Source organism: Calonectris borealis, chromosome 1, assembly GCF_964195595.1.
Source record: "Calonectris borealis chromosome 1, bCalBor7.hap1.2, whole genome shotgun sequence".
NCBI lineage: Eukaryota > Metazoa > Chordata > Aves > Procellariiformes > Procellariidae > Calonectris > Calonectris borealis.
In genome coordinates, this window is record NC_134312.1 from 143,278,348 (window position 1) to 143,305,580 (window position 27,233).

General features: G+C 44.9%; 1 long non-coding RNA gene across 1 annotated transcript; it reads left to right on the forward strand.

The window, feature by feature from the left end:
- The first annotated feature begins 8,930 nt into the window (after positions 1 to 8,930).
- On the forward strand, positions 8,931 to 25,672 carry LOC142073799 (uncharacterized). Its single transcript, XR_012670472.1, has 3 exons — positions 8,931 to 9,879; positions 19,826 to 19,910; positions 25,538 to 25,672. It is a non-coding gene; the product is annotated as an uncharacterized LOC142073799 (long non-coding RNA).
- The last annotated feature ends 1,561 nt before the right edge of the window (positions 25,673 to 27,233 follow it).

A 27,233-nucleotide genomic window follows, 5' to 3' on the forward strand; every position in this document is an offset into this window, starting at 1 on the left:
AGAAAGTGTCACAGGTCAGAATCTGACCCTTCCTTCTTGACACTGGCACCATGGACCAGGATTGTTCTGGTCATACTGGGCAACACGCACTGGTTCCGGTGGCTGCAGCTGTAGCTTCCGCAACCTGTTTCAGATGCAGAGAGCATAAAAAGCCAGAGCTTCGGGAGCACATCTTATTTTTAACTTCCCCTCACCTGCCTTCAGGATGGCCTTAATGACTACAGCACACGTATGCAGTTTTCGAGTTCTGCTCTGTGAGTTTGCTCCTCTTTCAGATGATACTATATATCTATGGTATGGATATGCTCCATTCTCTGTCATATACAGCTACTCATAGCCTCCACTGTACTTATCCTGAGATCCCTAACTCTAATGGAGGGAGTTATTATTACCCCCATTTTATGCCTTCAGGCTAAGTGACTTCTTTAGCACCGACCAGGGAGCCTGCGCAGAGCAGGAAACTGAACCTGATTCTGGTGCATCCTACCTCTGCCCATTGAACTATACTTCAAGGTGACATTGCACGAATAGATGAGCATAGGTCTGATTTAAGCTTCAAAAGAGAGAATGAAGGTTATGGCAGTCTTACCTCATTTGCCTAGATATGAGAGAAGCAAGCAGGAGAAGGGTCAAGATGGTGGAGAGATGAAGCACTTGGTGCCACATGGTGAGCCTCTGATAAAGTCCTGTAGGCAGAGAGCACAGCTGGTAAGGTTCATCTAGCTAGGCATCACAGAAGCATCATGCCAATCTTCCCCACGTAAAACAAAAAGCTCTCTCCAAATCTGAAATTTCTCCATCGAGAGCTTGTTTTTACAAGTGTTTTTCACTGGAAATTTTTCCAGCAGAAAATTCTCAACTATCCACTATATGCCCCTCTAGTTCCCCTCCAGCTTCCCAGTGTCCATGCCCCTGAATGGGCGAGAATGTTCTCTTATCCATAATTCAGTATTTCGCTAAAGTGCAGTGTGGTTAAAAGACAGAAAATCAATCTATCTTAACTACTGAGATTTCCATAAAGTTCAATGAAAAGTGTCAAGCTGTTGTGACTAGCTTTGTCAAAATGTGGGTGACAAGCTCTGTTGTGCAGCAAAACGTGCTTGTTTCACAAAACGCTGGCGAGGAACAGCAGGATGCTGCTTCCCGGGCGGCTGCCGGCACACGGACCTTCTGGCTGTGGCTCCTCAGCTTGCATCTGACCCACGCGCCCAGAGCTGAGCCGCCTCCTGGAAAGGGAGAGCCTGAGAAGACAGCCAGCGCAGGTGCTCAGGGCGCAGAAGGAAAGCAGTGTGATCTTGATAAGAAAAATAATAGCATTCACACAGCCAAAATCCCGATCTGTTACTGATCCTGCTGCACCACCCTTCATTCACCCGATTCGGACATGGTGCTTTGAAGAGACCATAAATACACTTCTCTTGACTTCTTTGCTATCCTTCTGGAAAAGTGCTCAGTGCTTGTACAGTGTATCCCAATATGGTTTCTTTTTGAATATCTATTTCAGAAAACACACCCCTACTGCAGCACAGTGCAGCCTATAGCAATGAAGAGGAATAATAACACAATCCTTAAAGACAGATCAGGCATTCTAAGTGCTATACTTGGGTCAAACTTGAATCTGAAGGGCTTCTATATACCATAAAAAAAATTTTTTCTCCCAGTCTCACAATAGGTTATAGGATGTTAGAAATTTCTACTAGTAATTATGTGGGAATAAATTCAATTAGCTGAATTCATTATACTTCTTAACACTAAACTTTTATTTGCTCTGAATAAATTCAGTCTCCTATTTAGTAATAGTCTCCTCCTATTAAGCATCATTAAGACCTCACCCTGACAATGGCTGCGCATCTGCTATTAAACATAGGTGCTTTGCGAGCACCGTGAGATGCCATGATAAACAAAGCTTCTCAGCCGAGTTACATGCTTCACTCAGGACTGATCTGTTCAAAACCTGGTAATCCTGCACATTTTTTTAAACGAGTGGTTCTGTCATGACCAGCCCTGACTTACTTTCCCCAAGGCCTTATTCATTACACACACGTTTCGGCTTTCCTCCAACTATACTTCAAACAGAGAGTGCCTTTTGCTATTTGTTAGCAAAATGCTCAAAACAACGGAGGCCCTGGTGAGGGAACACCAACAGCACTCAGCCACACAGAGCAGAAATTAAGATGTATCGCCAGCACCCAGCAAAACCAGAGGTACTTACCGGCTCCCTGAGCGGGCTTGGGATTCATTTCCCTTAGCTGGCCAGTTTGACTTTTTATTGCCCAGAAAGAGAGGAGCAAGTCAGACATAAATGTGCGACTCTTGCAATATGAAGAATTCTGTAGAAAAAATATGCGTGCAGTGAAAGGGTAACAGCGTTTAACAGTGACCACGTCTAACTTCTCTTTACTATCAGCAAAAGAGAGACGGAAGACAAAACAAATTCACTCCCTGCAGAATGCATCTCTCTTCATCTTTTAAACAGACCCACAATAGAGCCTTCTGTTGGTCATATCGATCTCTTTCACATTGCACATGAGCTGTCATTTTTGTTCAGGATATCTTTCTGCTTTTTAAATGACAACTTGATTGTTGGAGCCAATCTCCATCACAGCAAAACTGTTTATCTAGTGGTACGAGTGAGTGGGGCTATTAGTCCTGAAGTCCTAGAGAAAACAATTTTAAGTTGAATGGATTCTGTTTCGATGTCCAATATCCAAATCTTTACCTCAGAAGTGGTTCTCTAAAGGTGCACACAAGAACAGAAAGCTTTTCCCCCCAGCTTTTCCACTGAACTCCTTGGTATGATGCCAGGCAATTCCTAGACGTTTTGCAAATAGCTTGCCTCTGGTTTTGGTTTCCAGTAGAGATTTTTCACTCCAAACGTGTGGTATGAAAGGAGAGTTTATACTTCAGTGCAAATAAAAAAACCATAACCCAAGGTATTGGTAGAATGCTCGTGTAGGAGCATGCAGGATGGGAAGGGACGGGACGGGACGGGACGGGATGGGACGGGACGGGACGGGACGGGAAGGGAAGGGAAGGGAAGGGAAGGGAAGGGAAGGGAAGGGAAGGGAAGGGAAGGGAAGGGAAGGGAAGGGAAGGGAAAGGTGAGGCCTAATTAATTGACTTAGTTCTCTCTTCCTGCACTAAATGACTAAAGACTGGTTAGCATATCTGAAAAGAGTCAAACAGAAAAATCTTTATTTATAGACTTCACCACCACTGTACCAGGTAGGAAGGAGAAGGCATGAAAATAATTCTCTTTTGAAATCTGATGGAAACATAACTGAGCCATATTAACTATCTCTTCAGAGGGACACGTGCCTAACATAAGCTCTCCTCTGTCCTCTGATCCGAAAGACAAGTATCAAAAGTGTTGATGGACAATTAGGTCAGAGATACCTCCTTTGTCCCTCCTTTTCCTAAACTGGCTTGCTGAGTTTATACCATGTTTTCAAATTCCTGTAGATAAAACCGAAGAACAAAAGTGCAGCTGGGGTTTGCGCAAGTGGCAATTTGAAGAGTACCTTCATTTTCTAAACAGCTTGACTTTTCTCGTCAGGGAAGCATATCTGTCGAACCACATGTTCCTCCTCCCTGAGCTCCAATAACAGGTGGCTGAAATCTGAAAAGGGCTGATATTCAAGAACATGCAATATTTAGCACAGTTACATTCACAACAATACAGCAATGCAATCATATCTACTTTCTAGTCCTCCTGGACAGAAGAATTAAGTAAAGCACCCAAACCTAGATAGCAAATGAGTGCTACGGGCAGGAGCAGGACTGAACTTTCCTGAGCCTCAACCCCACCGCGTAACCCCAGGGCCGTGTAACTCGCTCTCGTGGTCTGTCAGTAACGCCATGAGCCGCTCTGGCGGACAGTGACATCAAGAATAAATCCAGCCGGCATCAGCCACAGCCTTAGCTAGGTACAGGATGAAATTCAGCCTGGGGAAAAGAACGAACACGGTCCCTATGGCCAGGCCATGCTAGTCCCTGCACCACCGCACGAACCATTTTCCCTCTCTTTCTGGGACGGGGTGTCGGGTTTGGATCAGGAGCAGCACGAGGGCAGCCCCAGCAGTGAGTGTGTGAGGGAACAGCACACACACCGCCCCAAGTGGAACGGCCTGTGCCATAAGCCAGATGCCCGGCAAGGTGCCCGAGGGGCCTCTGAGTAAACCCAAAGGCAAACAGAATTGGCCATCCTCTTCTGTCATCTCCCACGGAGAGGCAGGAGCGCTTGTGTCCGCAGCTTCAAGAGAGACTGGGAAAGTAGAGCGACCTGATTTTCTGTCCTGATTTGAGCCTTCGATTTGATAAAGATCCATTCTTACAGCCTTGAGTTTAGTTGCTTTTTCTTGCCTTTTTTTCCCCCAACACTCTAACCTGGAAAGTGGAACTCTAGTACCCCAGGAGGGCATTACTGACGTGATGCAGCATGACAACGTGTAGCTCCTGTCCCCTTCCTGCATTTCTACTCTCAAGTATTCTACAAAAACCAATTTTTTTTCAAAGATGTGTTGTGCCACGGACCCATTTAATCTGTTCTTCACTGCGGCCAATAAGCTTTCTTTTTTCCCACAAATGGCCATTACTCGATACCTCTCCTTGTTGTGAATCTTTCCAAGCTGTAAAGTTTTACACCCCCTTACATTAAGCTGCATCTTCTGAATAATGCAGACGGATTATGAACTCTTATATTTTGAGTTTTCTCATGACTTTGGGTCATCCAAATAGCTGACCAGAGGGAGGTCCATTAATTAACATCACTGATAACTCAGAGCTTGTTTTCTGGCTCCTTCTTTTGAGAGGGAGATTTGTTCTGTTTGTGTGATTGCCCTTCATGCCGCATGTTCATGTCTGCCCAGGCTTTTATGCTGTGCCCATCATCGTGAAACGTGAGATGACTGAAAACTCTCTTCTAATTCACAGAACAGATACTTTCTCGGCAGCAGCACAATTTGGCCTAAGAAGCAGTATTTGGGGCCTGACATGTAATCTATGGATTTGTCCAATCTAATTAGCACTACTTGCATCAGTGTTTTTATGATATATACATACATCCACTCAGAAAATCACTAAAGCTGCTGCCAGGCAGTCATTCCATCAACACATGGTCACTTATGGCTTGAAAATTATTTGAAAGATGCTCTAGAGGTAGAAGGCTCTGAAACACATCATCAGTCCCTTAAACAAGGTATTTTCCCATGACTCTGTTCATAGTCAAGTACTCTTTTTATTAGATTAGACTACAATTTTCACTAATTTCATTGTACTTCCTCGTAATCAGGTAAAATTCTGGTTTTGTTGAAGTCGGTGATAAAACTTCTACAGCAAAAAATACTGAATATATCTATTTTTAAGACAGTAGACTGAGAGTTGGGCTAAATTAATACACATTGAGCACCGTGCAGCAATGCCAGACAAATTGCCATACTCAAGCTAGCTTGTTGACAGTTGCCTTCAGTATTTCTAACACGTGTTTGGCCCTCTTTAGTGCAGACACATTCCAGGAACAGTTGGCCATGTGCATTCACTGGGCTTCTTAGACATGGTTCTGACACTCGTTCTCCAAGGAATTGTTCTGTGAGTCTCAAAATCATTCTAATAAACCAGAATATATCTCCTTCCATTTTTTTTAATCTAAAATTCCCGTGAAACCATTGAAAACCAGACACGCAATGAAATGCATGTTTAGAAATGATCAGTCTGTGTTTGACTCTCTGGACCGGAATCGCCTCCAGCTAACACCCGTGTAAATCACAAGCCTTCCACTGACACCCCTGACGTTATATGCAAAAGCAACTGCACTAAAAAAAAAAAGGGATTAGGGTGGCTGGGTGTTTTCATTGGTAAAGGAATTTAAAAATGCTATTTATTTCAACCAGAACTCATCAGACTTCTGCCTGATCTGCTCCTGCCTTCACTGCAAGAGGGAAATATGTTGGGTTTGCATTGCTGCCGGTCTTAGGTTTATGGTGAGAGAGGATTAATAGTTACGACTTCTGCAAGCAGCCAACTCTGTTGGCACGAGCCTTACCCACCACCACAGACCACTGGTCATTCCCTTCTCAAACACCGCAGCCCACTCCCGGGGATTCGATCGCTTCAGATCCCCTCCCAGACCAGGGATGTGCTGTGAGTTGGCAGGATTTGTCCCCATTAGTGGAATCTGTGGTGACATTAACTGGCGAAGCCTGGGAATGTAAAACCGACCCTGCCTTTCCAATGGGTTCTAGCTGTTCTGAATAAACACCCCAGCAGGAGGACGGGACAGCCCAGAGGGAGCAGTGATACCTTCGTATTGGCTAAGGTGCCTGTGAACTCAACAAGAAAAACAGCCCGGTCTCCTTGTGCCATCTATGTCGCACAAGCATTCCGTACATTAGCGCGGGATTTAATTTGGGCATTTAAAGCTGCCTGCATTAGCTTGTGATTGTGGGTCTTTTCCCCCCATCTTTGGTGCGTGTTCTTCCTTGCAAATGTGTATTTCCTGCAGCACAGTTTCAAAGGGAATTGAGAAAGAAGAACTGAAAGCTACATGTATTAGTATTCCTGTTTAATTTAATATCAGCTTACAAGGTGGAAATTAAAATGATTTTTCTGTCACTGTTATCTCTCTTCACTTGGCAAAGATCGATTTCCTTCTTCCCCACTGCTTACTAATAAGACGTCTGAAAACGAAGATGGTTTTTATGTTTACTTCCTTGTTTAAATCAGCTTTCTCAACTAAGGACAGCTTTGGCAATATATTTGCTTTTTAACTTGTGATTTCTGTGTTGGCTCAGACTTCGCCAGTGACAGAACATCAAACACGGAGAGGCTATATATTTTTAATTACTCAGGGATGCCCTTGTGCATAAGTACATGCAAATTACACAAGCAGAATTCCAAACCTGTTCAGAACAGATTGCACACGTTACACAACCAGTCACATTTTGGGCGCAGAAACGATGGTGCACTATTTTGCTTCTCATGCTGACAAGTACGGAGGTATCAGACATCACTCGGTACAGTGTCGTGCCATCACTACTGCTGTGTCTGACACTGCTAGGTTTGGTACCACTTTCTCGAGAGCTGACAAGCCAAGAACGTGGATGGCAATGCACGAATGCTCAAGTGTGAGAATCAGCTGAACAACGAGCCTATGTGGAATTACACCTTCCTACAAAGGAAATACTGATGTCCAGCAAGAGGATTAGAAAAAATATGATGCTTTTGACACCTCAAAGAATCTGACATAAGCACCTAACCACCTGCCTCCAGAATCTAGCACTGCTTTGAAATGGGGAGGATAAACTAACGAGCAAAGTTGTTGTTTGGAGTCCAAGCTGCATTTTATGAATATGGTACTTGTACCCGGGTAGCATTACAGCTCCAGCCAAGATGTAATTATTTCAAAAGACAAAAAATATTCACTGAAAATCTCGCAGTGACACCAAGGCGGTCGCACCAAAAGGAAAAGAAAGGAAATACGGTCATCTGCATATTGCAGATGAGGAACTAAAACACTAGAGACAGAGGCAGCATGGTGGGTATCCCTAAAGAGCTGACCATTCCTCCTGCATGAAAAAGCTGAGCTTTTTCAAAAAGTCAAGTAATGTGTCTTGCAACACATTCTCTTGGGATATTATCTCATATTCTTTAGACATTTCTCTGTGTCAGAAGTCTCCTTATTTAACAGCCTAGCATTTCTCTTTCATATTTTCTTTCCATTGCCCTTTCTTAAATACCCATGCTCAGCATTAATAACATTTTTTCCTCTAGGGTGTTTATGCCTGGAATACCTATATAGCATTATCTTACCTTCTTCCTCTCAAACTTGATTGTCCTTCGTTTATCCAGTTTATATGTATTGAAGTTTCAATCTTTCCTTCTCCCTCTTGATAAAGTTGCTCTTGTCCTTCTTGGGGGGATGATGTCTCAAGGTTTCTTTCAGCCCTGTCTTACATGGTTCCACGACTTTCTTCAGTGTTTCTGTATTTTTGATAGCGTTGCACCCAGAACTGAAACCCTGGGAGCCCCTTCTGTGAAGACGCACCTGGCTCTGTCCCCACTAGAGATCCAAGGTGACAACTCCTCGCATTACACCAGAAGCAGTTCATGCCATACAAGAGGCCTGTGTCCCACCGACTGTGCTCCTGTCAGCCATCTGCACGGGTGACCTGAGGCAAGGGCGCCCGCATCGCTGGTTGCCTCCCAGCACAGGGCTGGTCTTGGGACACCTCGTTCCTTGACAGGGAGCCTGGTCCCGGCCCGCTGTGCCGGGCCGGCAGGCAGACGTCCGGACACACGTCAGGTGGCGAGCGCCAAGGCTGGCATGCGCGTGACGTGACACTCGCTGTATGGACACCTCTGGCGCTACAGAAATCTGGGGTGAGGTGAAAGCTGCACCAGAGCTCCTGTTAGGGGGTGGGTATGCAAGCGATGGTCTTTCATCCGATTTCCATCTTCCTGTCCTATTTCTATGCTATCTGTCCTGTGGCGCCTTTGGTGCATATACCAAAGGCCGCAGAGCCACAAGGGGGTTCTTGGCAGGCTGTGACCCGTGCTGACCTGCCAGAATAAAAAAAAGCCTTTTAATTTTATCGCGGACGGGGAGGGGTGACCTCTCCGCTTCAGAAAAGGGGACAAGCCTCAGCCGTCCTCCCCAGCACCCGGACTCCAGTGGGCAGTTAGGGTGGCGGAGATGCCAAGTGCGGGGGGAGAGGGTGGTCGGGGAAAGGAAATCCCGTCCTTCGCACCACCCGGCAGTTACAACCACAGCACCCGGGCGGCGGAGCTCGCCCGCGGCGCGGCGGCGGGGGGCGGGCGGGAGCGCGGGAGGCGGCGGCGGAGGAGGCGGAGGAGGAGGAGGAGGAGGGAGGTGGGGGCGAGCGGCGGCTAAGAGAGGGAAAACCTCGGCTGGGCGGAACACGCCGGCCGGCGCCGTCCCAGCCTGCCGCGGCCGCGCTGTCCGCGCCGCCGGCGGCTCCCCCTGCTCCCGCACGGTCCCCCCGGGGCCGGGGGCGGCGGCGCCCGCCGCGTCCCACCCGCAACTTTCCCTTCCCCGTGGATGGCTTTCGTCGGAGACCTGCAGGGCAGCCGGGCGCTTGACACCTGTCCCCCATGGGCCGCCCCCGCGCCTAAGTTTGCCGGCGCCCGGGCCCCCCCCGCCGCCGCCGCCGCTGCCGCCGCCGCCGCAGGGCGGGCTTGAAGCCGCGGCGGGGGCCGCGGTGCCCATGGCCGGGCGGGCCGCCGCGCCGAGGTGTCCGTGCGCGCCGCCCCGTCCCGCCCGCCGGGGAGCCGCCGCGCCCGCCGGAGCGCCGCAGCGGGGGCGCTGAGGGAGGCAGCCCCCGGCACACCGCCACCGGCTCGGCGCCAGCCGCCGTTGCCCGCCGGGTCGCTGGCGGCGGCGGCGGCCGCGGCGGGGGCGGCGGCGGGGCCGCGGGATCCGTCCGCGCTCGCTGCCCCCGTGTAGTTCCCGAGTCGTCTGTCCTCGGCGGCGGCCCGCGGGTGACATGCAGTCCCTCATCTCTCCGGTGACCAAGGCTATCCTGGTGGCTTTGTTCATCTTCGCCATCCTGCTGATCCTCTACGTGATTCTGTGGTACATCTGCCGCGATGTGGATTGCGACCATGGGATCTGAGCGGCGCCGCGGGGCCAGGGCTTAGGAGCCGGGATTCACCCCGCGGGGCCGGGAGCGGCAGCGGCAGCGGGAGCCCCGCCGGGCGGCAGCCGCCACCACCGCGGCCGGAGCAGGGGAAGGGGAAGGAAAAAAAGAGGAGAAAAAGGAAAAAAAAAAAAAAAAGAGGGAAGAGCCGAGCCGAAAAAGCCCGGAGGAAAACTGCAATCAAGAAACCAACCTGAGCTTGACCTTCAGAGACCAGGGTGACCCGGTGAGTCTCCGCTCTCCGCGGCACGGGGGATGCGCGGGTGCGGCGGAGCTGCCTCCCTCCCGCCCCGCTCCGCTCCGCTCCCCCCGCACGCACACGCACACGCACACACACACACACACACACACAGACACCCCCTTCACACACGCACACGGCCCCACGCCGCGCACACACACACGCACACACAGCCCGGTAGATGTGCGTGCCGGAGTGCCTGCTGCGGGCATGCATGCCTGTCCCCAGGGGACACGCAGGACCCGTCCTGCCAGGGTAGATTGTGCCTGACCCCGTTCCCGGTGTCCCCCCGCTTTACATGTGTCGAGGTGACAAGGCGCCAAAGGCAGCGCGCCCGCGGGAGCCGCCGGGGCCGGGTGCGGAGCCGGGGCCGGGCGCGGGTGCGGGTGCGGGAGGGGCGGCGGGCGGGCGGCCGCCGCGCTGCCTTTGCGGCCCCGCATTGGTATGCAGGCGGTGGCCGCGCCGCCAGGCAGACCGAAAAGGTGAGCCCGGGGGATGGGGGAAAGCCAAGGCTTGGTCACTCCGGGGGCAAATCGGGGAAGTAACGGACAAAGAAGGGGAAGATGTCGGGTATCCGGCGGACAGCAGCAGGCAGAGTTCGGGGAGGGGATGAGAAGCGGGATGAGTTTCTCCTTCCCAGGGGCAGGTTGGTGGAAGGAGGTGGGGGAGATGAGAGAAAAATCTGCCATCCATGGGAAGTTCTGGATGGCAGCGGCCCTTGTCTGCTGTCACTGACCCTGCATTTCCTACATGCTACTCTCCGCAAAAGGGTTAACGTTCCAGCGTTAAACACATGCCCAAGCCCGGCAATGTCAGAAAATGTTGATAAAAAAGTACGCAATTGATGAACATGTACATGCTGAGCGCGCTGGGACATTACAGGGGACATATCCTGGCCGGCCGTTTTCCCACCTGAAAGAATTTGTCTTTGGCTATTTCTGCTCTTATCGTTTGCCTGTATCGAATACCGTGTGCTAAAGCAGAGAGACAGCAACACATTGTGTTTAAGGTGAAAAAGACCTACTGAAAGAAGAATGCTCCTAAACACTCGGGCTGTAAATGTTTCTGTCCTTGACAGACAAGCTGTCAGGAATCGGAGCAAACTCTAGCTGCATGCGTTATCCCTGGCGGGGATGTATTTGGATGCCGCAGGGTGCGGGTGCGTGTACGCAGTGGGGAATAAGAGAAAAATCAAATTCGGGTTTAAAGGGGGGAACAGGGACCTAGCCAAGTGTAAAGTGCAGTCGTGTGATTCAGGATGATTTGGCATTGAGTGTTGGTGACCGAAAGCTCACCTTTGCAACAGGGGTCTGTATTTGGAAGGAAACTGTTCGGAAGTCGATTCTCTTGACATTTTGGTTTGTGCTTCTGTTCAGATTGTATTTCGAAGGGCTTTTGACTTGACTAGTTGATCAAACATGACATTACCGTTAACGCACCCTACTAATGTGATTATAGCAGCAGTGACATTAATGTTTCCCTGCCCTGCAACTACAGTAGCAATGCATTTGTTTACTTCCCCCGTGCACACTCTGAAATGTCTGTTACTCAACAGCTTGGAACAGCAAGGGAAGAAGGGAGGAGGAGGGGAAAGCTCTTAAAGGCATTTAAAAATGGCCATAGCTCTTGTTTTCCTTATGCGTTTAATTATGTAGAAATAAAATAACCTCCAAGTCCTCTTCTTTAAATTTTTTTTGCAGTTTCACCAGTCAGTACACTTGTTTTTACCTAAGTGGCAAAAACCTCTTCACACTTTGACATGTCAGGTTGTGTCACATGTTCCCTTCCGAATTAACAGCGGTGCGCACCTTCTGCCCCTCTCCCAGCTGGCAGGAGCTAGCGGGCGATACGGTTATAGAGGCTTTGCCATTTCGTGTTAATTATTTCTCAGTAAACCAGTATTTCAAACTGTTAGTTATAGAACTGGACGCAATGTGGCAAATTAAAATGGTTTTCACAAAACTTTAAGTATTGACAAATATGTGTGCGTGTGATTAAATGCCTGAAGTGTTGATATGACCAAACATACTTTATCGTACCCATCATAACTGACGTTAGTCTGCTTAATATTTGCAGAACTGTGAAATAGTCCATTCAGTTATTGTCTGACCATTAGTGTTTCCAGCTGGGTCGTCATTATTTTAAGCATATAGTTTCTAGGAGACAAGATACAGGAAATTTTTTTTTTCTAACAGCTTTTATTCTAAATAAGGTAAATATATATGTGTTTATACATAAATATGTATATATGCATTTGTGTAAACACTAATGGGTATTTTCCAGCCTAGCACAACTGAAAAATAAGCGGAGCAATGATTAGCAATATGATATTTGATTTATAGTTGAAGTCACAGATTCGTTGGCTTTGGATCGATACTATGTGTGTTCATTATTGTGTATTAACAAACGCAAAACCCTAAAGATATGAAACCCACCTTTCCTATTGCTGCGACGCCTGATATAAGAGGATGAAATCCCAGCCTTCCTGAGGTCAGTGTGGAATTTTGCAGCTGTTTTTGACAGAGTCAGAAAAATATTGACAGATTTGCATGTGAACTTGAAACAGCAGGTTGTTACTGAAGTTCAGAGAACTATTAAAACAGTAAACAAGGGCAAATCGGTTACAGTGGAGTGCCTACAAACCTTATTTTTATATTTATTTACTTGCTTGCTCAGAAGTTTGGTGACAGTTTGATTTCTATTTAGTGTTATTAGGTGCTCCTGCCCCAGATCAACAATTTTCACCAGCTTGCTCTCTCTTAATGCATGGTAGTGTTTCAAAGGTGATACCTGAAATATCATCTGCGGCTGAGACACAGGGTACAATAACATCAGGTAGATATAGACCACCTGTAAGTATTTTTTGCCATAAGACAGGTTGCAACATCATGAGTAGTACCTTTGTTCAAGGCAGACAACTTGTTACCATGTTCTTACTTGAGCCAAGAGAAATCTTTACCACATTGCAAAAACTGGTAATGTCACAGGCTGAAAGTGTGTTATTAGTCCAAAAGCAATTTAATAGGCTTTTCAGGTATTGTGTAAAAGGATATTTCAAATCTTTGCCTTTTTGTGTGAAAAAGACCGTGAAGAAGTTACCACTGCTTCATCAGCAGAAGTGTAATGAATTTTATGGATTAATTCCTACTGCAAGGCAGCATGCTATAGCATGGTCCCAGGAACCCTGTCACATCTGACTTAAACATGCAGTATGTTTCTGGATAAGTCATTCTTTCCTCAATCCCTATTCAGGCAAATCCCCTGAAGGTTTATTAAATACTTTCTGGAAGCGGCACGTAAGCGTAACTGGACAACGAACATCATGGGTTTGCTTATTTTCTAGCTCCTTCCTCATAAAATGGATTAGTAAGAGGCAGTGTCGTCATGGTATGCCCTCTGTGCATCTTATACCATTTCCCTAAAGCAGACCTAAAGTGAGCATTGAAGATCGTTCCAGCATAGGAGGGTCTCCGCAGAGACAAAAGGTTAGCCAAGGTCCAAGGATGGCCGGCACTGCGTCCTCGAGATGTCCTTGTGTCACACAAGTGCTCAGCTGTGCTTTTCCCCCTCCAGGTGAGTGTAGAGTAGAGTAACCTTTAGGCTGCTGTCAGGCAGGACACGGAGATCTGCCCGACACAGCTCCAGCCCCATTTAGCGGGGGGCTGGATGTCGGAGCGATTTTCTACTCTTTGTTTTACTCAAGAGGTCAGCCATGACGATTTCGTAGTCGTTCCTCATGGCCTTAAAATCTGTGACCCTTCGGTTATTGGTAATGTGACAAGCACTCGGTATGATTTGTATGTTTATAAACAGCTTGGAGGTGGGATTATGGGGATTAATTGTATGATTTCTGCCAGGATTATAACACCTGAAACTGGCAGGGCCCTTTGAATGACAGATTCTGGGGCAGCGTTAGGGAATACAGTGTCACTGTACCAAGTGTATTAAACCTGCAGCACGAGCAGGCCATATCTTTTCTACTTTCTTTGCTAAAGTAACGATCTTGCATCGGTAATGTTAATACGAACTGTGGAACGGAGTGATGAAGAGCAGGAGCGCTTGCCCTTCACCTGCAGAGCAGGCTCTGCGCACACACCGGGTGGTGGGTACCCTCGCCCGGCGTGCTCCCTCCCTCCCTGCCGCACCGCACCGCCTCAGGGATGGCACTGGACGTTAAAACGCAGGGAAAAGTTCCACTGCCGCTTCTCAAGAGATGACTTTTTCCCAGTTTTTCTTCAATGTGTGAGTGTTTTCTCCTTTTTCTCCTAAGCGGTAATCCTCTGAACTGTGACTATTTAGTGCGTAACGCGGTTTGTAGACAAACTGCACGAATTGATTTTCCTGAAGCGGGCTGACAAAACGATGAGTGTATTGGAAAGCAGCACACACTTGCTTATTTGTTTTTCTACATTAAGCTAGGTTTTTCAAGTAAATATCCTTTAAAATAGCCTTTTTTGATTTTAGCGTGCTGCTTTTAACATGCACAGCTAATATGGTTCATATAGTTGCACAGCAGCATCTGCTCTCGTTAGAGGCACTCCGATAGCTTTCAAAATTTTACCCAAATGAGAAAATTTGAGCTTCGGCTGGGAGGGGCTCATAACACTGGCTGCTGTTGAGAACTACATCCTTATTTTGAATGTTTTGATGTACTAAATATTCTTACTGGCTTTTTCACGAGTCAACATTAAATTAAATTAGATGTAAAGGATACCAGTAAGGTGACATTCAGAGTTTCTTTGTAGAATGTATTATGAATGTGGATTATGGTTGAGAAAAAGATGTGGAAAAAGATTGGTTGTGACTGATTAAGAAAGAGAAAGGAATGGGAAAAGAAAGAAGGAAGAAGGTTACATCGAGATGGAAGAAGAGAGACTCCAGAGTATTCAAATTTTAAAAAGTGCAGCTAATGTGGAGTAAAATGCTAAGCTCACAGGACAAAAATTGCTGCTTTCCTTTACAGAAAGTGTATGTACATATATATACACACATATACATGTATGTGTGTATATATGTGTACATACATGTGTACAATCTATGTGACCGAATTAGAAATCTGCATCTCTAGAACGAGCTGAGAATCTTTACATGGATGATTTTATTCCTTTATCCTTGAAACCTGGCCCTATTATTGCCCAATATGCATTTACTTTAAAACCAGATAGTGTTGCAGATGCTTTCTTGAGGACTTTGTGATCAAACACGAGTGATATTGTACACTGAAATTATAAATGAATCATTCTTATAAATAAAATGCTAACACTCTATTCACTTTGGAAAAAAAGTAAGTTCAGGTTTTATGGGCTAGAAGAAATACATTAATAACAAATAGATTTTATGTCTTGTTTTTTCCACTGACCTCAAGGAGACAAAGCCCTCATGTACTAGGGAAAAAGCCTATTAGGTAATTAACCTATTATGACCAAGAAATATATTTGAGAAAAGAGCATCTCAGAGAGAAGGTAGCAGAATTGTAATATTTTGGCTAAAAACAGTAATAGCCAACACCTTCTTACAAAAGTACAAATCTTTCATGTAATACATCTTTTCTACTTACGTCTTTAAGTGCAAAGGAGGAAAGAAACCCGCTGAAGTTGTAAGTGCTAAAGCTTATGCACAGTGAAACCTGCTGCATGATTATGATGCTTTTTAGGTGTCATGGTGTTTTATATAAAGCCTGCCTGAGAGAATGTTTGGGTTTGCCTGGAATAGGGGAATGTATGTACCAAGGGCTGGGGGAAAAAAAAAGCCTTTTCTATGAATAACTTCTTCCATATTTATTGCATATTGGGGTAAACCTGGACACATGAAGAAAATCTTATTTGCTATTCAGTATCCATTTCAGTGGTGGGTTGCATGTGCTGTGAACCCTATTAAATGAATACCCAACAACCTGATCATGATACCTACAGCAAAAATTAAACAAGGTCTTCATTAAGTTGTGGTCTTCATGCAAAATATATATGACATAGTTAGCTAACGTGCAGGACGTGTTTCTTACCCAGCGCTTTCAATTAATGTACTTCTGAACATACTATCATCACCACCCTTGTGAGATACGTATATATAAATGGGCTTAAAACTAAGTTTACAATCAGTCTCCATTCTAATGACTCGTTTTTATTTTCTACTGTGATACCATTCTGACATGCTTAATAGGGACTTTAACTAAGTGGCAGTTTAATGAAGTCTTGATATCGGTGAAGATAAAAGGAAGACACTGTGAACACACAGAAAGACACTCATCAGTATATGTTTCTAGTGACTGACATAGCATAATTGAACTGTAATGTGAGTTAAGAGCTAAGGAATATGCATTTATTCATTGATGCAATGAAGCAGAGAGATGGCACCTTACGGCACCTATCAACCTCTGCCCTCAGGCCACTGCAGCCTGAGTATTCACCTCAGTTGGAGGATTCTGGCACAAAAGAGTGTAGGATTTGCAGGAGTCTGAGCACTGCCCATCTGTGAAGTGAGAGGAAGTAAAACCTTGGTAAGGTGTCTTTACAAGGACATATCAGAGTATTCCCTGTAAATTCCTACGAGTCCTGTTAACCCCTGCTAGGGAACAAACGTGTGACCTCAGGAAGCAAGCAGCAATAATGACGATAACAATTAATGATACCAAGATCTGAATAGAAATTTTCTTCCAAGGCTCTCAGAGTACTGCCCGGAGCATTCTAGATCTGCCATGCACATTTTACATATGGAGAAAGAAAGCTATGGGGGAATCCAGGAACTTTTTAAAGCCACCTAGCAGTTCAATGACAACATATAGGATAGTCTCCAACACTTGCTTTTCCTCTGTCTCTCAGTCTGTAGAAGGTGACAGGGTGCACTCTTCTCATGTTTGCAGGTGATGCTAAACTGGGGGCACCAGCCAATAGACCCAAGGGCAGAGCTGCCGTTCAGGGAGACCTAGCAGGCTGGAAGAATGGGCCAACAGGAACCTCATGAAACTCAGCAAAAGTGAAATGTCAGGTCCTGCACTATGGCGGGAAGAGCCTCTGCGACCCCACCAGCTGGGGATGGGTGGGCTGGGGAGCAGCTCTGTGGAAGAAGCCCTGGGGTGGCAGTGGGCAGTGAGCTGAATGTGAGCCATCTGTGTGCCCTGGAGGCAAACCAACAGCCTCCAGGGCTGTATGAACAGAAATGTAGCCCATAGATTGAGGGAAGGGATTATCCCCCTCTGCACAGCACTTGTTAGACCACATCTAGACACTATATTTGGTTTTGGTGCTCCCAGCACAGGACAGACATGGACAAACTGGAGTGGGCTCAGCAGAGGGGGCAGTGGGGGCTGGAGCATTTGCCCTGTGAGGAGCGGCTGGGGAAGCTGGGCTGGGTCAGTCTGGAGAAGGGATGGCTTTGGGGGCACCTAATGGTGCCACTGCCTGCAGTGCCTAGAAGAGGTCACCAAAGAGATGGAGCTGGGCTCTTAACAGTGGTGCATTGGGAGAGGATAAGGACAATGGTCATAAATTGAAGCAAGGGAGGTTTGGACTGGATGTAAGGAAAACCTTTTTCTCTATGAGGACAGTCAGGCAGGTTGCCCAGAGAAGTGGGCATCCTTGGATGTTTTCAAGACCCCTTGAGCAACGTGGTCTGACCTCAAAGCTGGCACTGCTTTGAGCAGTGGAGTGGACTACAGACCTCCTGAGGCCCCTTCCAACTTGAATTATCCTAGGATTGTATGATCTTACGAACCACGTACTCTTGAGAGTCTTCTACTGGAATGAGCGCTGGCTTGCTTGTTGTAATGCACTCTCTCCCTTAACTCTTAACGTGTGCTAGCCAGGTAAACCAAAAAGATGGTGGCTCAGAACTGGGACTGGGTCAGACTGGGGATCTGTTCTCAGTAGCCCTGGCCATCCTTGCATTTTACACCTACAGCCCCTACACAGCACTTGTGGGTGTGGCGTGGTCTGGAGCTGAAGTGGTACATGGCAGTGCATCACCAGAGCAGATGGCTGTGCTGATACGTCCGTGGAGAATGAAGCCATCACAGATAACTTCAGTAGCCTGAAGGTTGAAGACAAAAATCGCAATGTACTTATAGCCTGTTTAATTCTTACACCTCTGTGGGGACTCTAGCACATTTCTAGGAACTGGAAATTAATTCAGTTACATCGCTCTGACTATAATATAACCATGCTGGGCATACTCTTGTGCAGTACAATATTTTCCATAATCTTGTCCAATTTTTATCTTAATTTGTATTTGTCTTCAGCTGTATAGAGCCTGTTGCATTAACTATAATGTCCGTACAGGTAGTTGGTACAGTAGGATCTTCAGGTAGCGCCTGGCTTGAATGTGAACTGCTTTGAAGAGAAAAACAATCCCGTGGGAACTGCACGCTTCAGCATCAAACCTGTCATCTCATTCCTAGGCTACTCACAGTTTATATTTAGGTGGAGAACAGGATACTAACTGGAGAAAAAGGCACTTAATGCAAAAGGCTATTGTACTTTTTGTTCCCCAGGTAGAAGAAGTCTTCCCCTCAGTGCTCGGAGTTGTGCCGCGACACCTGCCTGCCGTGCTGGCGGGTGGGCAGGCGCTGGTGAGGGCGGGGAAGTTTCATGAGGTGATAGTGGACCCGCTTTATTCTGACATTTCGGTGTACACCCAAGTTTATTCCAAAATTACAAGACTAAGCTATCGAGAGTAATTATTTTCAGTGCAAATCCAAAATGAATGAGAGCTGCAGTGCATCTGTTGTCAGGGTTTCATACTTTGATTCTGTCACATTAGTACACAGACTTACTGCCACCCCCCTTATTAAACTCATGGAAAGCCACATTTGTATACCTCAGTTGATTTTATTACTTGAAGATGTGTCTAATCATGATGAAAAACATTTTGAGCCTAGGAAAAAACCCCAGACTATTACATATTTGAATGCATAAACTGCTATTTTGGAGATTTCTGAAGTGACTTTAATTTTACAAGCCTGGAGACATTTTAAATTAAAGGTGGAAGAGAAGAGAAAACTTGCTTTTTGGGTGAGTTTATGACAGCTCTCTTAGTTCTAAAACTAAGTTTTCTATGAAGCAGCAAGATCCTGTATTGTGTATTAAATTCACATGATGATTCCCTTTTTAAAATCTGACAGAGTACTCAGGTGGATTAGCTGGATATAGATAGCATACCTAATGTATTTGTTCCAGAACTTCTGTGAACCTACTGCCTTTAGGAATTAAACGTTTGACTGTTCCAGTCCCAGGAAGAAGACATTGACACCAAATTCATTTGACTTGAGTCCATGTGTTGGAGGTGCTGTGGATTCCAAGGATAAACGTGTGACAGTGTTATGAACTGGTATTACCTTTTTGATCAGCCAAGGGTTTCTTCTCTTACTTCTGGCTTTACTAATAAGGTCAGCTGGAAGGTGGAGCACAACAGAGGAGGTGGGAACAGGCCTGGACGACACTGTAGCCGCTATCGTGAGTCATTCTCTTTTAATCAGTAGGCAAAATCCTATGGGCGTGTGGGATGATACATAAAGGAAGGCAAAATTTTGCTTGCTGTGGAGGAGCTGTTCATTTGTTACAAACATTCAGCTGACTTCAGTGGCGCGGTGCCAATTTCTGTTAGCAAAGGCTTTGGTTCTGAGGATACATACATGCATTAATAAATGGTTGAAGTCCTTCTTCAGGCTGCAGACGGTAGCAGCCAAGTAAGTGATGTAGCTAGGATGACATCCAGCCACATTTGTCACTCTTCAGCCCATGTAGCCAAGTTAAACTGATTTGGCAATTATTGATGTGACACATAGACCTTAAAACTAACAACGTTTATTAATAACGTGTAAAGTGTGTTCTATATAAATTGTTGCTAAATTAAAAGGCAAACTGCTACCCATGAGAAAAAAAATGTTCATGGTATATGGTTGAAATATATAGCTATGTAATGCGTGCCTTTGGTTCAGCAGATTTCATGGAAAAAAGTGAAAGCATCAGCGCTCCAAAGAACCTCTGCACGTACCAAAAAGGAGTCGTTCCTGGATAAGCTTGTGGGTATGCTACTGCTATTTTTATCAATGTCAGCTAGGCAAACTAAACTTATTATACACAGTTTGGTCCTCTAGATCATGAGAGAAATCAAGTGGTTCTTGTGATAACTGTAAAAATAACTAAAAGCCTCTTGAGATTCAGCAAGGAGAGGGGTAACTGAAAGACAGCATCCCGGTGGGGTGTACTGGTGGTAGCTGTGCTTCAGGCAGTGAGAAGAGTTTCACAGGACACCTCACTAATAGCTGGAACAAGAAATTAGTGTATAGCATGAATGGATGGATGGATGGATGGCAGTCAAAACCTTTGGGAACTTGCAAATCCTGGAAATGCCAGACCTTGTGATGCATTTCTCATATGGAGACACTTTGAAGACAGAAGAGTCTACCCTGACAGGGGCTATCCAGTGTCTGGCAAGGAGATGTCGTGTAGAGCTAGACAGGACATGCTGTATTGTGGCAGTCACCCTTTGGTGCAGGCTTGAAAACAAGCTGAAATGCACAATACAAATAAATTTATAGTGATGTGCTGTAACAACCTGATGTTGTGACCCAGTGTGGGCATGTATCAGTGTGTTTAATGAATATTTTATTAAATAACATCTTCAGCTGTGTAGTAAGATGTATTTCCTAATTTGCCATTTTTAAGATAGCTGTTGGTTGACTAAAGCCTGTGAATAAACTGGCTCTTACATTCCTGATACGCCTGCACTAGTACTGTAACTTCATTTCTCTTTGAGCTGCAGTTTTATGAGTAGAACAGATGCTTGAACTGTGAAATCCATTTATTTTTCTCTTAATATTTCAGTTATATAAATGTTGTGAGAGTGTAGATGTTGCTCTCATAATCAGCTGGATGTTGTCTACTGCTTGATTTCAGTTCTGACGCAGTATCTTCATGCTTATTTATCCTCACGTACAGCCCAACAGCCACCTACCAGCCTCATCCTCCTCCCACCAGAGCTGTTCTGCTGGAAACCTGTGCTGGATTTCCCTTTCAACACTTAGGCAATGGGTTTTGTGTTCTGATAGAGGACAGGCTGAAAAATGCTAAATTATCATCACCTTTGAGCATAATGAGAGGAGTATAAGCTCTTTCAATGCAGAAAGTGACTACATTTTCCCATGTCTTGCTGTAATAGTAGCAAAAGGCACTTGTGGCCCAGAATACGCTGTTCTTTGAATAATGGTCCTTGCTGAGGAAAGCTTGATTTTGTTTTTCCATGTGTAAAGAGTTGATTTTTTTAAGTTAAAAGCACAAGCAAATCTTATTCTTTACCTGCATTTTGCTTTTTTTTAACCAGTCATAATGGTTCAATTTTTTAAAACCTATTTTGATACCTATGACGTTATTGTTTGCACCAAAAGGATTTGTTATTGTGAATTTAAAGAGATGTTATGCATATGCATGTACGTACATACCTGTGCACACACATTTGTTACCAATGAGCATGTAATGATGCTTGGAGTAAAAATGGTCACTTCTCATTTGTCCATTCCCACTGAACAGACCTTGATTTCCTTGTTCTGCTTAGTTTTGGGTCACAGTTTATTACATGGGCTGGGTCAGTGCCCCAGAAATGAAGGGTGAGACTGCGTGGCTTGCAAAAGCAGCTCCTGGAATTCCTGACAATTTGAAGTTTATATGGCTTTCTGTTACCGTTATGCCAACTTTCAGCGAGGACAGAAGTGAGAATGGAAATCGACTCCGTCACAAATTAAAGGCGCTTCTGAGTTAACTTTCTGGACGGACTTTATCTCTGGTCAAGACGGTGGCCCGTCCATGCCTGTCTCCTTTCCTACTCAACACCTTTGGGTAGGGGATTCTCTGTTTCAAGAGCATCCTCAGCTTCAGCGCGTGGTGGTGGAATGCCCTTCTGTCGGTGCTGAAGCGCGGTGGGGACCCTGTGGTCTTATAACCGACAACGCTTAGATTTGGAAAGTCTCTTGATTTTCACCTGACCTGGACACGCTCAGCTTTTACTTTTTCCGGATAGTGATACGTATATGTATCTTTATATAAATTTTACAACTTAATACAAAATGTAAATGATAAAATCCTTATATATAGTTTGTTATAAAAAATGAATCTAAATACATATCTCTACAGAAACAAATCAGGAAATGAGGAGCTATTTAAGGGAAGGAGAAAGGAAGAGTTAATTAATTTTGGATTGCTTATTAGGTACGTCACTGAAATAGTACATTGCTTTATTATTTAGTTAAGGACAAAATGAGTAAATAAAAGTAAAGAATAAACAATATTTATTCCATTAAGAAAGCTGCTGTTCTCTGTCTCAGAGAGTTAACCAAAACGTAAAAGTATTTCTATAAACATCTCACAAAAATAGTAGCATCCGTGGGTTTAGGACTATTGCAAGGTTTTCCTGTTTATATTTGCGGATGGTTTGTGCCTTTTTACACAGAGCAAGACCTACTGGAAAAGGCCTAGTCAATTTGTAGAGAAAATTATTGATTTTCCCATAAGTTTAAGTGCACTGGTGTGGAAAGGATGGTCTTACACTTCAAAAGCATTTTTCAGAGTAAACAGCGGTGGGCTTTGACCAGCCTGCATTTGTGTTTGCTCAGGACCTGGCACCCTGGAGACACAATACTGTAGTAATAGGAATAATATCACTGTGAAGATAGAACAAAACCTGTAATAACAGGAATAATATCTAGCCTCTATACTGTAAATATAAGAACTATGTAGCACCATGATGTCCAGACACTTCACATAAAAGATGGGTGTTAGTCCCCCTGCTTTAGAGGAGAGGAACCTGAAGCCGAGGAGGCTGGGGGGACTTCCCTGGATTCACCACGGACCGTGGAAGAACCAGGCTTATAAACCGCCTCCGCGCATCCCAGTCCAGTGAGCTACCCTTGAAACTGCTCTGGAGTAAGATAATGATGTTGGTGATTACTGTGTTTTGATCTGAGAATGTAGTGGTAACAGGTTACATATCACTACACTATCATTTTATGTAATTTTCCAAACGTGTAAATAATTCCGACTTCAGATTGGATGTGGCACGTCAAAGGTATCTTGTCACGTCCCCTTGTCTTTTTACATCAGAGGAGCATTGGAGACAGTGCTGACATGTTACGGCCATTACATGAAACGCAGCGTTTTGAAATGAATGGCATTTGAGTACCAGACTGTGGCTTATAATGGGAAAGCAAGAACTTTGCTAATCAATCTGGTTAGAGCACTGCCATCCCGAGGACAGTCAGAGGAGCATATCGACACTGGAAACCTTTGTCATTTTAAAGAAAGACTAAAGGCTGTTGTTGACAAGATGAAAGAAGGTTGTTGGGTAGAGAGGCCAGGGTTCTTCACTGTGACCATTCCTCTTAAATAACGTGATTATTTTTAATGACACATTATCCACGTCAACTTATGCGGAAGTGGGAACGGCTGCTCTCAGCAAAAGGAAACGGCATCCCAGACTCCAATTGAAACCCCAACTTCAGATTTGATTTTATTAAAATGTAAAACCAGAGATGTTTGAAGATATCTTTGACCTTCAAGCTCCTTTCTTAAATATGGGAACAACAGATGGTGTTGCTGAATGTTTAAAGTTGCATGAATGAACACATTTGGAGATGGACGTGGTGCAGACAAAGCCTAGAAACACTTGGGAAGGATTCAGAAGGCAGAACTACCCAATAAATTAAGAAAGCACCCGACGTAAGCAATGACTGGCCATGGCACGTTGGCAAAAACCAACCCAGTTTGTTGTTAGCGACACAGGAAAGGAAACAAAGCTCATTCTGTGTGAGGACACCTGAACTACTGTTGGCCTTTCTAAACTTGAAGAGTTGTGTTATAGACAGGAACGCCAACTTCCCTGGAGTGCATGTGAAGGAGGGGATGCAAATAAAACCAACATGGAGAATCCTATTAGTGAGTGAAAACGCAATACCTCCTGTGACAGGAGATTTGAAGGTAACGTATGCAGTTTAAGGAGGTTTCAATCAATCGATTACAAGGCTCGCTAGGAGAGAAATGCCATTTTCAATGAAAGCCTAAGAGATGTTCCGTTTAAACGGTCTGGATATTAATACAACATGATTGCTTTTTTAGGTATTGTAATAATTTTCGCAGCAAAGAAATGTAGATAAAAGATCTGCAGGGATCATTAGTTTAACCTATTGAAATGTACAGTGCTCCACTGCCCTCTTTTGCCTTGTACCTGGAAGAGCAGCAGTCACAGTAACGTGCCATCGCAGCGATGGGCACCTTCTCTTCCAAGGCATGTACCTTTTGCAATGGCTCGCAGACCAGTGAGAGACCGCGAGTGATCCTTTGGGAATCTTCTCTTTCTTGCTACAAAAGGAAAAATACTGCAAATATGACCTCTTTTTTTTACATGTCTAAGGACCAAATACTCATCCTTCACTCCTGCAGATTTTCCACTGAATTCTTAAATGATAATTAGAATTTGATCCCGGGTGGATTTGTTCAGAAGGTATTGCTACGCAAAACATCAAATAGGGATCCTGAAGAAATGGAATTAAAAACTACCTCAGGGGTTGCCCTCCACATGCATTCTGCTGGGAACTGGTACAACCTGGTTAATATTGCCTCTGTAAGCTATTTCGCAAAGGAGAAAATCACCCTAATTGTTTATTATCTATCTTGCTTATCAGGAAAAAATATGTTTAGAAAATTCTGTGCTAGCCCTTCAAAATCTTCCTGTTAGTTAACAGGGCACTCATGAATAATTATGTTTATAGTTGTCTTTTTATTTTTCACAGTTGGCAGTACCCTCTAGCAGCTTGAAAATTATTTTGGTTTTCCTACCATTTTGACACTGAAATTTATGTGGAAAAAGAATAGCCTTGGGCTTATGTTGGTGTCTTATTGTCTTGCCAAGATTTTTTTTTGCTTTTGCACAAGCATCACTGACAGTGAAAACACAACTCTTGGAACAGTTTTTGTCTGTTAGGGTTCCTGCAAAGTCAGTAAAGAATAATAATGCATCATGAACAAATAATTCCATCCTAAAGCAGAGTTACCTCCTGGGTAAACTTGGCTGTCTGCATTTTTACAGCTAGCACTTTGGGGTTTCATTTTTGTATTTTATGGGGAAATGAGTCTTTTATGCATTAATTATTTGCACAAAAATATAGGTAGAAACATACAGAAACATACAACATAGAAACTATTTATGCTTATAGGTTACATGTATCCTATTACACCCTTTTGTTGGAAAACATTAGACTGCCAATTATAAGATCTAGGTTTACAACATCTAGCCAAGGTTTGCTTTTAATGTGAAGAGGTAATAATTTGAGGATGTTTAACTTCTATTTCTTTCTTGTCAATGACAACTCATTTGTTGCCTTTGAAATATTTTCAATGGATGTTTTCACAAGCTAATGAATAACAGCCATTGAGAAGTTGATACAGTAGTGTACCCGTTGCTGTATTAAAGTTTGGGAGCAGGGGAGTTGGATGGAAGAAACTGAGAAGACAGTTGGGAAGGCAAAAGAGCATTGCACAGCTTGAGAGAGCTGTTTTGAGGAGGTGGCAAAGCCAGGGAGATTCAGGGTGGACCATAAGAGCATATAGGAGCGCTAGGACATAAGGCAATTAATACTACTCAGCCTCTTTGTCTCCCTGCTCAGATCCTCATTTGGCCCAGCTCCAGTGAATTTTCAGCATACATATATATATCTCAGCATACCCACGTTCCTCCAGCAGACTCTAAGGAGACTGAAGAAGGAGCTCTGACTGCAGCCCAGCTGAAGCTGTGGCACTCGATATGAACAGGCAGCAGTTGTAGCACAAGTGCCTGACAGATGTGTGAAAGTTATCTCACACTTGACAGCTTTATGATACCAAACGTGTTGAGGTAACAAACATCACGGAATCCACAGCAAATAATCTATGGTATGTTTTCCCATCCCTTCCCTGGCCTTCCCTGGCCTTCCCTTGGCTTGGCTTGGCTTGGCTTGGCTTGGCTTGGCTTGGCTTGGCTTCCCTTCCTCAGCCCTACATCTCTAGAGATGGTAAATCCTAACTGGTGCAGTCCTTCTTAAGGTCTGTGAAATGCTTGAGTTCAGTTGCAAAGGTTCTTTTTTTTTTTCTCTTGTTTATTTTAGAAAAAAACCTTCTTTCAAGCCAGAAGCCCAGAAAGCTGAATTGCACTTTTGGGGTACTCAAAAATTTGTTTCCTACTTTCAAGCAGTATTTTTTTTAAGTCTTGATTTTATTTTATTAGCTGAAGATAGAATGCGTGAAGAACTGGACCACCATGACAAAGCACTCCACAAAAGTCACAACTGTAAACACTACTTGCTGACAAGATAATCGTCTGGCACAGAAAAAAACAAAGACTGAGGCCTCCATGGCCTGGGCATCCTACCTCAGTGTCTGGAGTCTGCAAAAAGCTGCTTCTTGAAGACACTGACAGTGCCGTGACGATGGCTGCACACCTGAGGATCCAGCTGTCATCAGGGTTTCTAGGCCAAGTATATTCCATCAGATTTTTATGTGGAATAATATAAAAACTACGGAAGACTCAACAACATAAATTTAAATATCAAATGCGTAGTCAAGCTAATTGGCAAGAAAGTCAAAATATGCCGAACAAGTCATCTGCCTCGCAAGGTACAAAGAACAGCAAGGGAGACGAGGTTTTTCAGACTGTTTCCTCTTCAAAGGACTATGTTTAGCAACTGAAAAACCATGGGGAGTGTCCGTGAAGGGCAGTGGAACAAGCGTTGAGTTGTGTAGTACGTTGTCTAAGCAGAGCGAGTAGAAGGCTGGTGGGAGCTGGCTATGAGCCTATGACAGATTCTTCTTTCATGCCTCTTTATTTCTGAAATAAAAATACAGAGAAAGGATAATTATGCTTTAACTTGGGATAGACTAAGCAAGTCAACAGCTGAGTAAATTCTCCCTTTCTGTGATTCATATGGTCCTTTAACACACAGGGTAGCTGGCCTTTCTCACCATTTTTTCCGCTGAAATAAAGATTTGCTTGCGTTTGGTTTTACATGACTGGTAGAACTTGTGATTTCTGATTCTAATAGCTAAGGATTCAGTAATGCTGGAAGTACTGGCCTGTATCAGAAATAGTGTGGCCAGCAGGAGCAGGGAGGTGATCGTGCCCCTGTACTCGGCACTGGTGAGGCCGCACTTCGAATACTGTGTTCAGTTTTGGGCCCCTCACTACAAGAAGGACATGGAGGTGCTGGAGCGCGTCCAGAGGAGGGCAACGAAGCTGGTGAAGGGCCTGGAGCACAAGTCTTATGAGGAGCGGCTGAGGGAACTGGGGTTGTTTAGCCTGGAGAAGAGGAGGCTGAGGGGAGACCTCAT